This window comes from Copadichromis virginalis, linkage group LG12 (genome assembly GCF_057382275.1).
Source record: "Copadichromis virginalis isolate Kocher_CV1m ecotype Utaka linkage group LG12, C_Virginalis_male_GT1.1, whole genome shotgun sequence".
NCBI lineage: Eukaryota > Metazoa > Chordata > Actinopteri > Cichliformes > Cichlidae > Copadichromis > Copadichromis virginalis.
This window is the reverse complement of record NC_140629.1, coordinates 14,691,476-14,704,117: the sequence shown is the minus strand read 5'-3', so window position 1 is coordinate 14,704,117 and position 12,642 is coordinate 14,691,476.

Genomic DNA, 12,642 nt, shown 5'->3' with positions numbered 1-12,642 from the left:
GCAGCTGGGTGAGTGAGTGGCATACATGCCTGTGGACTCTACAGAGGCTGCTTGCTACTTGACAGTGTGTCTCACTAAACTGTTGAGGGTGGGGGTGCTGTTTGCAGGGCTCTAAAGTGAGACGGAGGTGCACACTGGTCAAAATGAAGGTAAAGTGGTAGCTTTGGCTGCACTCCTTCCCTAATGCCCTACGGCACCTCCACCATTAGCATTCCCCTCTGCGACTTGAGTTCATAAGACTAATGGAGTTGCTACCTGGGGACATTAATTGTGCGTGACACCACTTGGGGGCTTTTGTGCACTCACACTAATATCACCGCGCCTGCCTGACAAAGCGCCCGAAAAGATTACAAACAAACCCCAAATAACTGCCAGTGTTTTGTTGCCGTTTGACAGGAGAGTATGTGTGATTTTGGTACGTGTGTGTACGTGCGGCGGGTCTGGGGGGTCGAGGAGGCTCGGGTTCACCTGCAGGATTGCCGTACGACCTGAAGAGTCAAGCGATACGTGTCTCACCCCGGTGTATGGATGACTTCATCACTGCAGGACGACTCCCAGCGACAGTGTTTCGCCTCACGTCAAATTTTTGACACATGCATGACATCATCCAATAAAAATGCAGTCCCGGTCCCCAAGAGTATCCTCAATCCACAGGGAACAACAGGCTGGGCTGTAATGGAGGAGATGTGAGAGGATGTACTTCTCTGCCTGTAAAAGTTAAAGCATATAAATGTACACTGAGCTATCACTTCATTAATGCGATCCATTATAGCAATGCTGTAATAAATCCTACTGCACCGCTCCAAAGCGACAAAGGTAAAGGTAATAGCCATGCTTAATTTTGGTTGACGCAGCATAAAGACATGTTTTGCTTTTGGCATTAGTTGGGTGTTTTTTCTGTAGTTTTAGACGGCATTGAAAGGTCACAACTTTGTCCATCTCTGTTTACACCGAGAACAAAGCATTTAAAAAACCCAGCTGCTGCAATGATCACATTAGATTACGGAGTTCTATTGTCATTGAGTGTCTACATGTAAAACTGAAATGTTGCAGATTTGCAGTATTCAGGACAGATTTTTTTTTATTTTCGTTAAAACACAGGGCACAACAGGCTGTGTGTTAGCCCTGCGACAGACTGGAGACCTGTCCAGGGTGTACCTGGCCTCTTGCCCTAAGACAGCTGGGATCGGCTGCGTGACCCTGAAAAATGAGAGGGAGAGAATGGATGGATGGATGGCTTTAAAAACACTGGATATGAACAAGGTGTAAATTCTATATATGCAGAAAGACTGACAGGCATTGCAAACACTCAAATAGATAAAAGTTGGCTACATTAGCTCTTTTTCCTCCAAGAATGCAATTCTTTATTTAACATTGCAATTTATGTGTTTTTAACATCTAAAACTATTGAACTCTCAGTGTTGTATACAGTTGTTGAGTTTATGACACTTTGTCGTACTGTAAATCTAACTTCTGATAAACTCAAGTGTTGCCACGTCGCAGTTTTGTGTTTTTCTGTAGTTGGTTTGGGACTAAAAGGCAAACTAAAGGCAGCTGAAACTGAACAAACTCACGGCGCATAAAAACAGAGTAGCAGGATAATTCACAGTAGTATTTACATGTAAGGCATTATTGGAAATGACTGTAACGCTGTTTATTAATTCTTCTTTACATATAGAAAAGCGTGAATGCAGCTGTCTGTAATCATCTGTTATCAAAGCTAAAACATAGAAGAGTGAGTTTATTTTTTTATCTTTACCTGACTTACTTGCAGTTTTTTGAAACAAACATGAAGCAAGAGATCTGAAGACTCCAAGTTATTAAGATATTCTTTCTAAGAAGTGTGACACATTCGTCGAATTGATTGTGAAGAAAGGGGTAAAGGGTGGTGGCCTCTCTCCAGAGAGTCAAACCAATTTACACTTCTATAATTACATTTGTATTTACACTAAGACAGTGAAAGTTTGATTTGTCGTTTCAGATCTATTTTCCTTACTGTCCGTTGTCTTCATAGAAAGCTGGAAAATCATTATCCGCTTTTGTCATAGCATGTACTAGCCAGCTACGATAAAGGAAGAGTCGTGTAATGAATGTCAAAGCTATTTCCATCAGATATTGTGAAATATGGGTTCAGAAGAGCCATTCAAAGAGATAATATGATAATTTGATTTCTCAGATAGGCTGAACGGAAATGCCGTGTCTGGACATTTTGAAAAGCAGAATCCATTACTTGCTCTTAATTCACCCTGGCATAAATTAAAGGATTTCTGCAGGCCATTAACTCATCCATTAATACCCGGGGTCAAGATTATTGAAGCCCAGGTTAAGGCAATATGAAGGGCTATTTCTTGGAGATGTGTCACACAATGATTACAGTAGGGTTTTGAATTGTCTGCCATTAATTGTAAAATTATTCCCTCCTTTTGCTCCAGATAAACAGCAGGGAAAAAGATAATAGTCACACGGGTAGATAATCCTGTTGCAAAAAATTAATTTCCATTTCATTTGTTTTGTTATGTTTCAGGCAATTTCAGGGCAGCGGTTGATTGTTTCGGAGGATATGAAGTGTAAGAACAGGGGAAACTACTGAAAGGAGGTGTAAAATGAGGTTTGTGTCAGCACAAAATTGAAACCCGCTGAGCTATTTTTAATTTGGAGTGTTGGAGTGTATGATGAAGGTGGCCACAAACGCAGGGGAGTATGAACAGACAAAACCGGGGTGCGTGTGCGCAAATTGCCGTCCCGCATGTCACCACAGACATAATATATACCCGTCCTAATTTGTTTCACGTGTCCCTGCAGTGAAATGCAATAGTGACACAGTGTGCCTCTTACTCCAGTTTACCAAGAGTGTTTTTTTTTTTCTTCTTCTGTTCATTCTAGTCCGTATAGCGAGCAGAGCTCTGTAGGAATAAGCTCTGTGCTCAGGTGTTCAGCAGCTCTCTACCAGTTTGGGACCTGTGTAAAAGAAGATGAAATTAAGGCAAATAAAAATCATATTAAAGAATATTACAGCCTAACAGCCATTAGTCTACAGCTTCCTGTCAGCTTTTGATGGATTCCTCACTTAGTTCAATGAGTGGTCTAATGACATTGATAAAATCACTTGCAAACAAAAAGAAAGCCAGAGCGTTCATCTAATGCACATATGACGCCGCAAACAAATTCACTAAGACGTTTGCAGTTGTTTATGCTTTTTGAGTTTTTTTAATGCATTATTTACATGTGGAGAGATTATATTGCAAACAACCCCCACAGAAGTAGAAATCTTGCGCATTAAAGCAGCTTATATTTCCCCACTAACTCCCAGGGTCCTGAGCCACACTCTGACATACTAAGGGGAATTAATTTTACAAGCAGGGAGTTCCTCCTTATTGCTTCCTGCTAGCGCTAAGGCGTCTGGCTTCAAAAGTGATCCTGACATACACATGCACAATAGATGAGCTGTACGGATGCTCACAGCCCAGGAATACAAAGGCGGACCGGCAGCCAGTAGAGTCGAGTGGACTGGAAATACTTCAGTATTCACTGACCTCTTTGCTATTTCATCCTCTCTAAACTATTTTTCTAGTTTGGGGAAAACACTTTCTATCACTGTCAGGTTGGGCGAGGATAAAAACTCTCTACTAGCGGATTAGCTGTCTGCTTGCTCTTGCCGCCGTACCGCAGCAATAAAACACAGGCTTGCACAGCTCCCTTACCTTTAGTTTGAAAGCTGAAATGGGAATTGGATTTATTTTGTTTCATAATTTTAGCAGACAGTGACTCCCACTGTGATAGAATATCAAATTGTGACCATATGGATTTACAGTGGTAGTTTAACAAAAAAATGATTGTCCAAAAGTAGGGAAAAGATCGTAACCTCGCCTCCCTTTTCCAGTAGACACATTCATGTGACGTGAACCTTGTTTGTCTTAAATAGTTGAAACGCGCAAACACGATGGCATATTTCACCGCACCCTGCACTGTGACAGTGTAAAAAGATATGAAACCATTCAATCTATTTAATTAAGACAGCTTAGTAGTGGCACCCAGTTGCAGGGTGTTTAAGCTAATTACAGTATTAATTACAACATTAATTAAATGACATAATTGCCTTTCAAAACAATGACTCCTGTATCCCCGGTAAGGTAAAGGGTTAATTTACTGTGGAAGCAGGCATGCATTATTTACATGCTTGGTTGAATAATACATTTAAGAAGTGGGCTTATAAATTTACTAGCACAAAGAAAAGCAAAGCTTAGCAGCTAAGCAAGGCTGATTTAAATATCTGTCTTAAATGAATATTTCTTTGAGTTATGGTCACACCACAGAGGGGTAAATCTCTTCAGCTGGTATCTGTGGAGACTCACGGGAATAAACTTCACTGTGTAAAGAAATCAAATGTGTAATTTCATTATTCGCAGCACTGTATGCAGATGTTGGATGATAAATTTAAATATTTGCAAATGTAAACACAGATATAACTTCTGTCAGTTTTCTCAGTGCATTCAGATCCATATCTGGATTCTCTGTCAAGAATTTCCACCCAGCAAATCGCAGCAATGGTGTTTAATAGACTTTAACATGAAAGCTATTTATGCATTTTATATTTGGGATTTTACGTATAATGGAGAGTGGGTGTTTTTTTTTACATATATGTCATTGAAAAAAGAAAGCAGGAGCAAGCTTTACAAAGAAGAAATAAACACATAGACAAAAAAACAGACTAAGGAGTAAAAGGTAGAGCTGTGAAGGTACCATGCTGAGCCAGACATATGAAGAAAAAAAATTACATCTCAGTCTGACGAGTGACTAATCAAGGCAAGCGAAATGGTGCTGCAATAAATTACTCCACTGTGAAATAAACCACACAAACAGACTGATGATAATAAATGTAAATTATTTCTGGGGAGAAATTTTCCTGGTACATGAGTAATATGAACCATCAGGAAGGAGTCTTCCTTAACATTAATTACAGAAAATGACAAGTGAGCTGACAAGTAGGAAGGCTCATTATCTGAAAACATATTCACAACTTCGCAATTTGCACAAGATGGACTCCAGCTAAATTAATCTCCTTTCTTTGCATGAGCCCCTTCTAATTTTCATGTTATTAACAGGTTTGCAGTATCACTCAGTGCTTGTCACCCTAATCAGGTTTTTCGGCGTGTTCGGGAAACCGTGGTGTCATTTGAAAAGGATCAGGCCTCATAATGTGCTCTCCATCACGCGTCTGAATCTACAAGGTTGCTTTTAATAAGGTTCCTTAATCATTTCTCCTTTTTTGCTCAACTTTTGGCCTGGTTGGCTTCTATTATCACTCTTTTCGTGGAGAGGCGCCATTAAAAGAAGAGCTGGCTTATCTGAGAACAAGAAGCACGGAAAAGAAATTCGTCGGGTCGTTACGTGATAGACATTTCACGTGACCTTTCAAAACCAACACGTAGGATTGCACAGTGGTTTCTTTTTTTTTTTTTATTGTAATGACGCTAAGCTAATTTAAATAGTAAAGGTGCAACTTTAAAAGATGCAACAGAGACTGGGATAATTATTTGAAATGAGAAGCAGCAAACCAAAGACATGTTTTTAGATTTGCAAATATGGTTCTCACAATACAAAAAAAAAAAAAAAAAATTAGACCAAAATCATGAGCAGTTTGTTTCTACTGAATATTCCTTTGCAGTACTTAGCTGTTTAAAAAAAGATCTATTGAAAGCAACAATATTATCAAGGAAAACAACACGTCCAGCTGCCATTGGGAAATCCTGATTAGAAATGATGTTTGTACATTACTGATTTCCTAAAACAACTGCATGTGTTTGTTTTTCTATCTCCTTACTTAACGTGTGTGACTATATGATGTGTAGCTTGATTACATACTGGCTTACTCTCGAGTGCCAAAACCTAACCATAAAATCACTGAAGTTTGTTCAAACTATCACTGCCAGTAACTACATTTTCCAGGAATCAGTGTTTCCATCACGCATGAGAGCTAAAAATGTCACTCAGTTTCTAGTCTGCTAGTCTTGTATACATACTGATGAGTGGTAGATAAAAAGGGAAAAAGACTTTGAATATCAAAAACAGGGAACAGTTGCTTAAACCTGTCCATACATACATACATACATACATACATGGATGTACTGTCAGTGATTATTTTTTAAAGATGAAACATAGCTAGAAAAACTAATTAATAGGCTATATGTTGTTAAAATTAACACTAACAAGCATAGGAAGTCAGTCTATAGATATTCTGCTAATTGGCACGTGACCTCATGTGACCCAGCGTTTAGTGTGTGCAGCCCTTCTTCGTCGATTGGTATTTTCTCTCTTCCTATATTGAAGTTGTCTGGATGTTGAAAAACTGTGTAGAGAGAAGTGATTTATGTATTTATGCAAAGCTGTTACAATAAGTGAAATCCACTAGTAATACAGCTGCTGTTCAGCACAAAGTAGAAACATGCAAATGGCATTAATGATGATGCTGCAGGTGAGCTTTACTAAATATATTGCATACTGATCGTGCTGCCTCCTCGAACAAGATGCAGTGTCAGTGAATTCGCTCTTAGGATTTGTATTATGAAGTGAAATCTACGTTAAAATTGTTTCTGCTATTGATGTTCCAATCATCCATTGTTCCAAAATCAATCCTATTAATAAATCAATCAATCCAATTCTAACACTGCTTATCCATCTAATTTCATTACACACGACACACCAGCAACTGTAACGGTAAGGCATTTAAGTAATGGTGCGACTCTTGTCTTGTTTGAATGAATAAATCAAAGCAAATGTAAGGTGTTTGCGTGATCTGAAAAGTCGCTGTGTTACACACCCGGTTTAATTCACAGGTAACCTCATGATAGCTGAAGCAGAAATGCAACATGTCATGCAAAATTAGTTCAGAGAGAATAAGTTTCAGAGGGAAGCAAAATGTTATGAGGGAGTCCATAATGGCAGAGGCAGCTTTATCTGTGCTGCTCTCTCTCACACACACACACTCTAATTACATTTCACAGATTGTACAACAATAGCTGCTGGTAACCTTTAGTGGATGGGCTTTTCAATAATGCAAAGTACACATTTTCATATCTATTTTTCCCACTGTGCTTCCCATTTATTAATTTGCTGAACACAATAAAACAAAGGCTCAACGTAATGTGCTCCTTTGCTCGAAAGGCACCCAACAAGATAAAAACACAAAGCCATCTCTCCATAATGAAGAATGGGCTTGCATGCAAACCAGCAGGGTAATGTCTTATGTTTCCAATTTAGAAGGCCATTTGGCTAGTAACCACAAAATAGGACCTTTTGTTTCTCAAACTTTTTTTGGTGTGTGCGCGTTTAACCATTCAAAATAATTTATAGCCATGTCACGATTTAAATTGTAACCCCAAAATAAAACACTGTATTATTCGCAGATAACACTGGAGCAGAAATCTGAAAACAAATACCAGCTCTTGCAAATGTACAGTAACATGCATTGCTAATTATTTGCTGACATGTTCCTGGAGAGTTGAAGAGATAACTGTGTTTAGCCAAACATTTACCGAAGGCAGAGTTCCCCTGGATACAACGTTTTACCTTATGAATGAATAGAAAATAAATTATTTCCATGAAGGTACAAGTGAAAATGTTACATGCTGGTAGACACAACTTTTATTGTTGTGCTAGGAAGCTAAGAGTCAGGTTGGAATAGGCAAATATATAAGGCAAAGCCCCTACAATATTTGGAGGAAGTCCCAACAATCAGACGATCCTATATGAGGAAGTACTGGGCAAGAGTGGGAAGGGAAAACTCCCTTTTAAAAGGAAAAAAAAAAAACCTCTGGAAGAAAAAGGCTCATAGAAGGGTGGCCATGTTATAAAACAAACTACTCTAACTGAGCACTCAAAAGGCTTCATCCACCCCAAACACATTCACACAAGCCCTTTGTTGAACATGTACACACTCACACGTCACCAACGGCTGCATCAGGGGCCAAATCACTGAAGAAGCATCCTTCTCCCAGCCTTGGAAAACCAACCAGCTCTACCTCCAGAGCCACAGTCAGGTCATTTGCTACAAGCAACTATGGAAGGGGAAAAAAGAAAAAGGCAAGGATAAGGATAGAGGACAGAACACACACTATGGGAGAAAAGTGTGTGTGTTGACTCCCGTCAAAAAGCTAATACATTCAGATGAAAGGTGTGGTAATAAAAACACAAAATCCAAAAAAAAGTTTTCTATAATTGAAAGATCTTCTGCCTCCAGACCCACTCTTCTTCTCCTCCACCAAGATATTTTATTTCAGAAACTGTCATTTACTTGCGTCAGATATAAGACGATCAGTTATCATAGTTCACGTAGGAAAAAAATAATAAATAGCTGTACCTAAGGATTAATGCAAACAGTCATTCAGCTGGCGTGCGGTTACATTTATAAATCTCGGTGAAGAAAAACTGTTTTGTGGCCCTTGTTCTACCAGTTTGCCTCATAACACAAATAACATGTTCTTTTGATCCAAATCAACTATGGCAGCTGCTACAAGGGATTTTTAATTGAATGATTATTGTATTAAATAGTTGCTTTTAATGGAGCGTGCACCTCTGCAATTATTTCCGCTTTAAGAAGCTGAACCCTGGGCAGGTCTTTACTGCCACGGGCGCTTGGTTTGCTTCCAAATGAGTGGTCACTGTTGGTGTGGAGTCAGCCTTTCACCTGCAAAAGAAACATACAGAAGACCAGACTAATAAGCCTGAGAAATGTAACCCTCTACGACAAACCATATTTTGGTGATTACACTGTACCTTAATTAGATTTTTTCATTTATTTACTTATTTTGTAACCCAAAACACCTCAGTGTTCAGTTAAATAATGAGCAGCAGAGGGTTTGACCTTTGACCTGGGGGTGGTGCAATCCTATCTGGTGCCAAATCTGCATAAGACGCAGTGCTAGCTACAGCTAATACTAATATTATATTTGTGCCCATTTAAATTGAAAAAAGAATATTTAAAAAAATATGTGCATGTTCAAGAAAATCTGAAGAATTATTTATTTAATTTGTTTGTTTAAAGAAAAATTCAGATTGAATTTGTTTACTAAAACAGCCCTTCTTGGTTTGTTGCCTCAGCGCAACATTGTGCAGTTAGATCGTGGTGCTACGTGTTAAGCAGTGGTTCTAAATTCTGGTCCTTGGGACTGCATGTTTTAAGATTTTAGATGCTTTCCCACTCCAAAACACCTGATTCAAATGATCGATCTGTTATCAGCCAGTTGCCGCACACAATACTGAGTTGGTCATTTGAGTCAGGTGTGCTGGAGCAGGGATTGGGATCACTTTTTGAGAGCACTGAGTGATGGAATTGTAAGCAATCAAATCATTCACTAAAATTAGCATTTTATGGGAGGAAAGGATTTGATTGGCCAGTTAGAGTCATAAGGTAGTAAAGGCAGTGAACTGGATGAGAGTGACAGGAAGTAAGAGAGGATCCCAGAATCTGCTCTGAGGAACAGTTAGAAGATCAGGGCTCAGTTAAGGGCTGTAGATATGTGATGTGTGTGGATAAGCAATAGTGTGCGCATTCAAATGATAATGATGATGATGATGATGATGATGTGTGTGCGTGTGTGTGTGCGTGTATGGGGGGTTGGGGGCAGGGAGCTTTATGGAGAGAAGACTTTATGAGGAGAGATGTAAGGTACCAGGATATAATTGTATTCAAAAAGTCATAAAGTTCCACACAGAGTAGTTAGACACATTCAGACACATACAAACATAACCCGTGCATCAGCACAGACACAGACACACAAAAAGCACTTAGTTATTTGTCACAAAGCAGGTAATTAATACATTTCATATAAATCATCTACTGATTGAAAGGTTGGTGGTTCGATCCCTAGCTGCTCCAGGCTGTATCCCAAAGTACCCTTGGGCAAGATACTGAACCCTAGTTGCTCCCAATGCATTCATCAGAGTGTGAATGCCTGTGTGAATGTCAGAAAGGAAGCACTTACATATAGAAAAGGTGCTTGTATGAATGTGTGTGTGTGGGTGAGGCATGGATGAGACATGTTGTGGAAAAACTTTGAGTGCTCAAGTAGAAAAGCGCTATAGAAAAGGCAGTGCATTTACCAGTTATGTAGCAGCATGAAACACGTACATGAAAATCACTTTGATGTTTGTTAAAATAAAAATGAAAATTTTGAATGAATTTGTTGTTTTTCTCATAAATTTACAAAATGAGTATATACAAAAAACTGTGACATTGTAGTACCCTTATTGTATATTGCTCCATTGAGGTAAGGAGGGGCACTAATTTATTGATTCATATATTAAGAAGAAGCCCCCACCCCCCATGAAGTAGGGTGAAACATTTCTTTCTCTGAAAAACTAAAATTCATGCCATAGAGGGTTAACTAAATATTTAAAAATACACGTACTGTGTAAACACAGCACAAATCCTTGGCTGTGACTTGAAACTGGCAGCAAGAGATTCACAGCACAGAAGGCCCTTTGAAGTTATGTGACTGCTTTGCAAGTATAAAAAAAGAAGTCTAATAACTACTAATAGAACAAATCTGAACAATTTCCTTAATCCTGTGATATTTTTCTCTGATAGGATCAATATTTGCCAGAACAATTCCCTTATCTACACAGTGTGATGAAATATTGAATGTATGAAAGAGGTGATAATGTTAGTCATAGTCTTCTTCTAAAGCCAAGCACGATCCCAGATTATGGGATCATTTATGAAAGATTCTGCTGTTGTCTGCGAAGATATTTTCCCTGACATCAGAAAGATGGAGAGCCCACATGATCAAACATAGGAAAAATACACTACTGCAAATGCATTAAAGGAGGATTCGGTGCTAAATTCTCTTCATTTTGACTGCTAGACTGAGAAATATAAAAACCCGTGCAAATGTTTCAATTCCTCAATATGAGAAAAACAACAATTGCGGCAACATCTCAATCAAAGAAAGGAGCCTTTGAATGAAATTATCAAGTAAGAAAGCTTTTGTATATTATATGCACAATAAATCAGACTGTATAAAAGCCATTCATGTTATGTTGTCACGTTTTTTGGGTTAAAGTTCTTTATCTTGTGCTCTAATCCAACAGCTGATACATTTCTCTGTCAAAATGTCCTGGCAATTTTCTTGGCATTTCGCTGCTGCCAAATCATGTGAGTGCTAAAGACATGTAAGCAGTGTTGGGAAGGTTACTTTTAAAATGTATTCCATTACAGATTGCAGAATACATGCCCCAAAATGTATTCTGTAACGTATTCCGTTACGTTACTCGATGAGAGTAACATATTCTCAATACTTGGATTACTTAATATATTATCATGCTGTTTACAACTACGTGAACTACATATATACATATATATATATATATATATATATGTATAATGTTTTTCCTCTACACCCCCCCCCCCCCCCCAATTTTTTTGCACATGTCGAGGAGCGTGTCAGGCTACATTTCACTGTGTGTTGTACTTGTATAACTATGCATGTGACAAATAAAGAACCTTGACCTTGACCTTGAATGTACTATTGCTGTGATTTATTACTGTTACTGACGGTCCGCGGCTCCGAACTGTAGTAAAGGGACCTCTGGCTAATACGGTGGGTTCCGTGTCGGCTCGTAGCCGAAAACTAGCTTTACTTTGTTGTCTGGGTCAACTTTGTTTGCCAGAGACAGAGGCGTTGAAAGACTGTTCCAACGGACCTTATTGTTTCGGAGGAAAACACGAACAGAGCGTACAGTCGAGTCTTAATAGCTTACTTACAACTGGGCTCGTCAGGCACTCTTCTTGGCTACAGTGGTTATTATCATATTTACATGCTTCCAGCTCCCGTTTTTGCTCGATGACAACTTGTACTTTTCCTTTTTCTCCCTCCCTCGCTCACAGACACATAACGGGTATGGCAGTCCATTCTCCCTGCAGCATGGACTACACTGCCTATGAGGCTACATTCTTTAGAGCAGCGGTCCCCAACCCCCGGGCCTCGGACCGGTACCGCTCCGTGAGTCGTTTGGTACCGGGCCGCGAGAGTTGAGGCTCAGGTGTGAAATGTATGGTTTTCAGGGTTTTTATCGGTTTTCAGCGTTATTTTGTTATCATTTTGATCGTTAACTCGGTTTTCCTGGGTCTTTTCACGTGTGTTATGAATAAATCTTCTTTTTTTCAGTACCGGTACTAGTTTTATTTTGTTGTATTTATCCGCGACACCTTAAAGGCTGGTCCGTGAAAATATTGTCGGACATAAACCGGTCCGTGGCGCAAAAAAGGTTGGGGACCACTGCTTTAGAGCTATACCTGTAGCATTCTGCCTATTAGCTTAGCACAACAACAAAAAGGCGCTCTCTCACCCAGGAAACACGCAGAGAGAGAGAGAGCGTCACCGTGTAACCATTGCAACCGTAACGCTGCCGCCTGGAACAACAGAACATAGCTGTCAAACAAAACCTAAACAGTCCTGACCCGCCACAATATGAAACAGGAAAATACCGCTGTGTAATCTATTTATTTCAACAAAGTAACTGTATTCTAAATACCACCTTTTTAAACGGTAACTGTAACAGAATACAGTTACTCATATTTTGTATTTTAAATACGTAACGGCGATACATGTATTCCGTTACTCCCCAACACTGCATGTAAGTAAC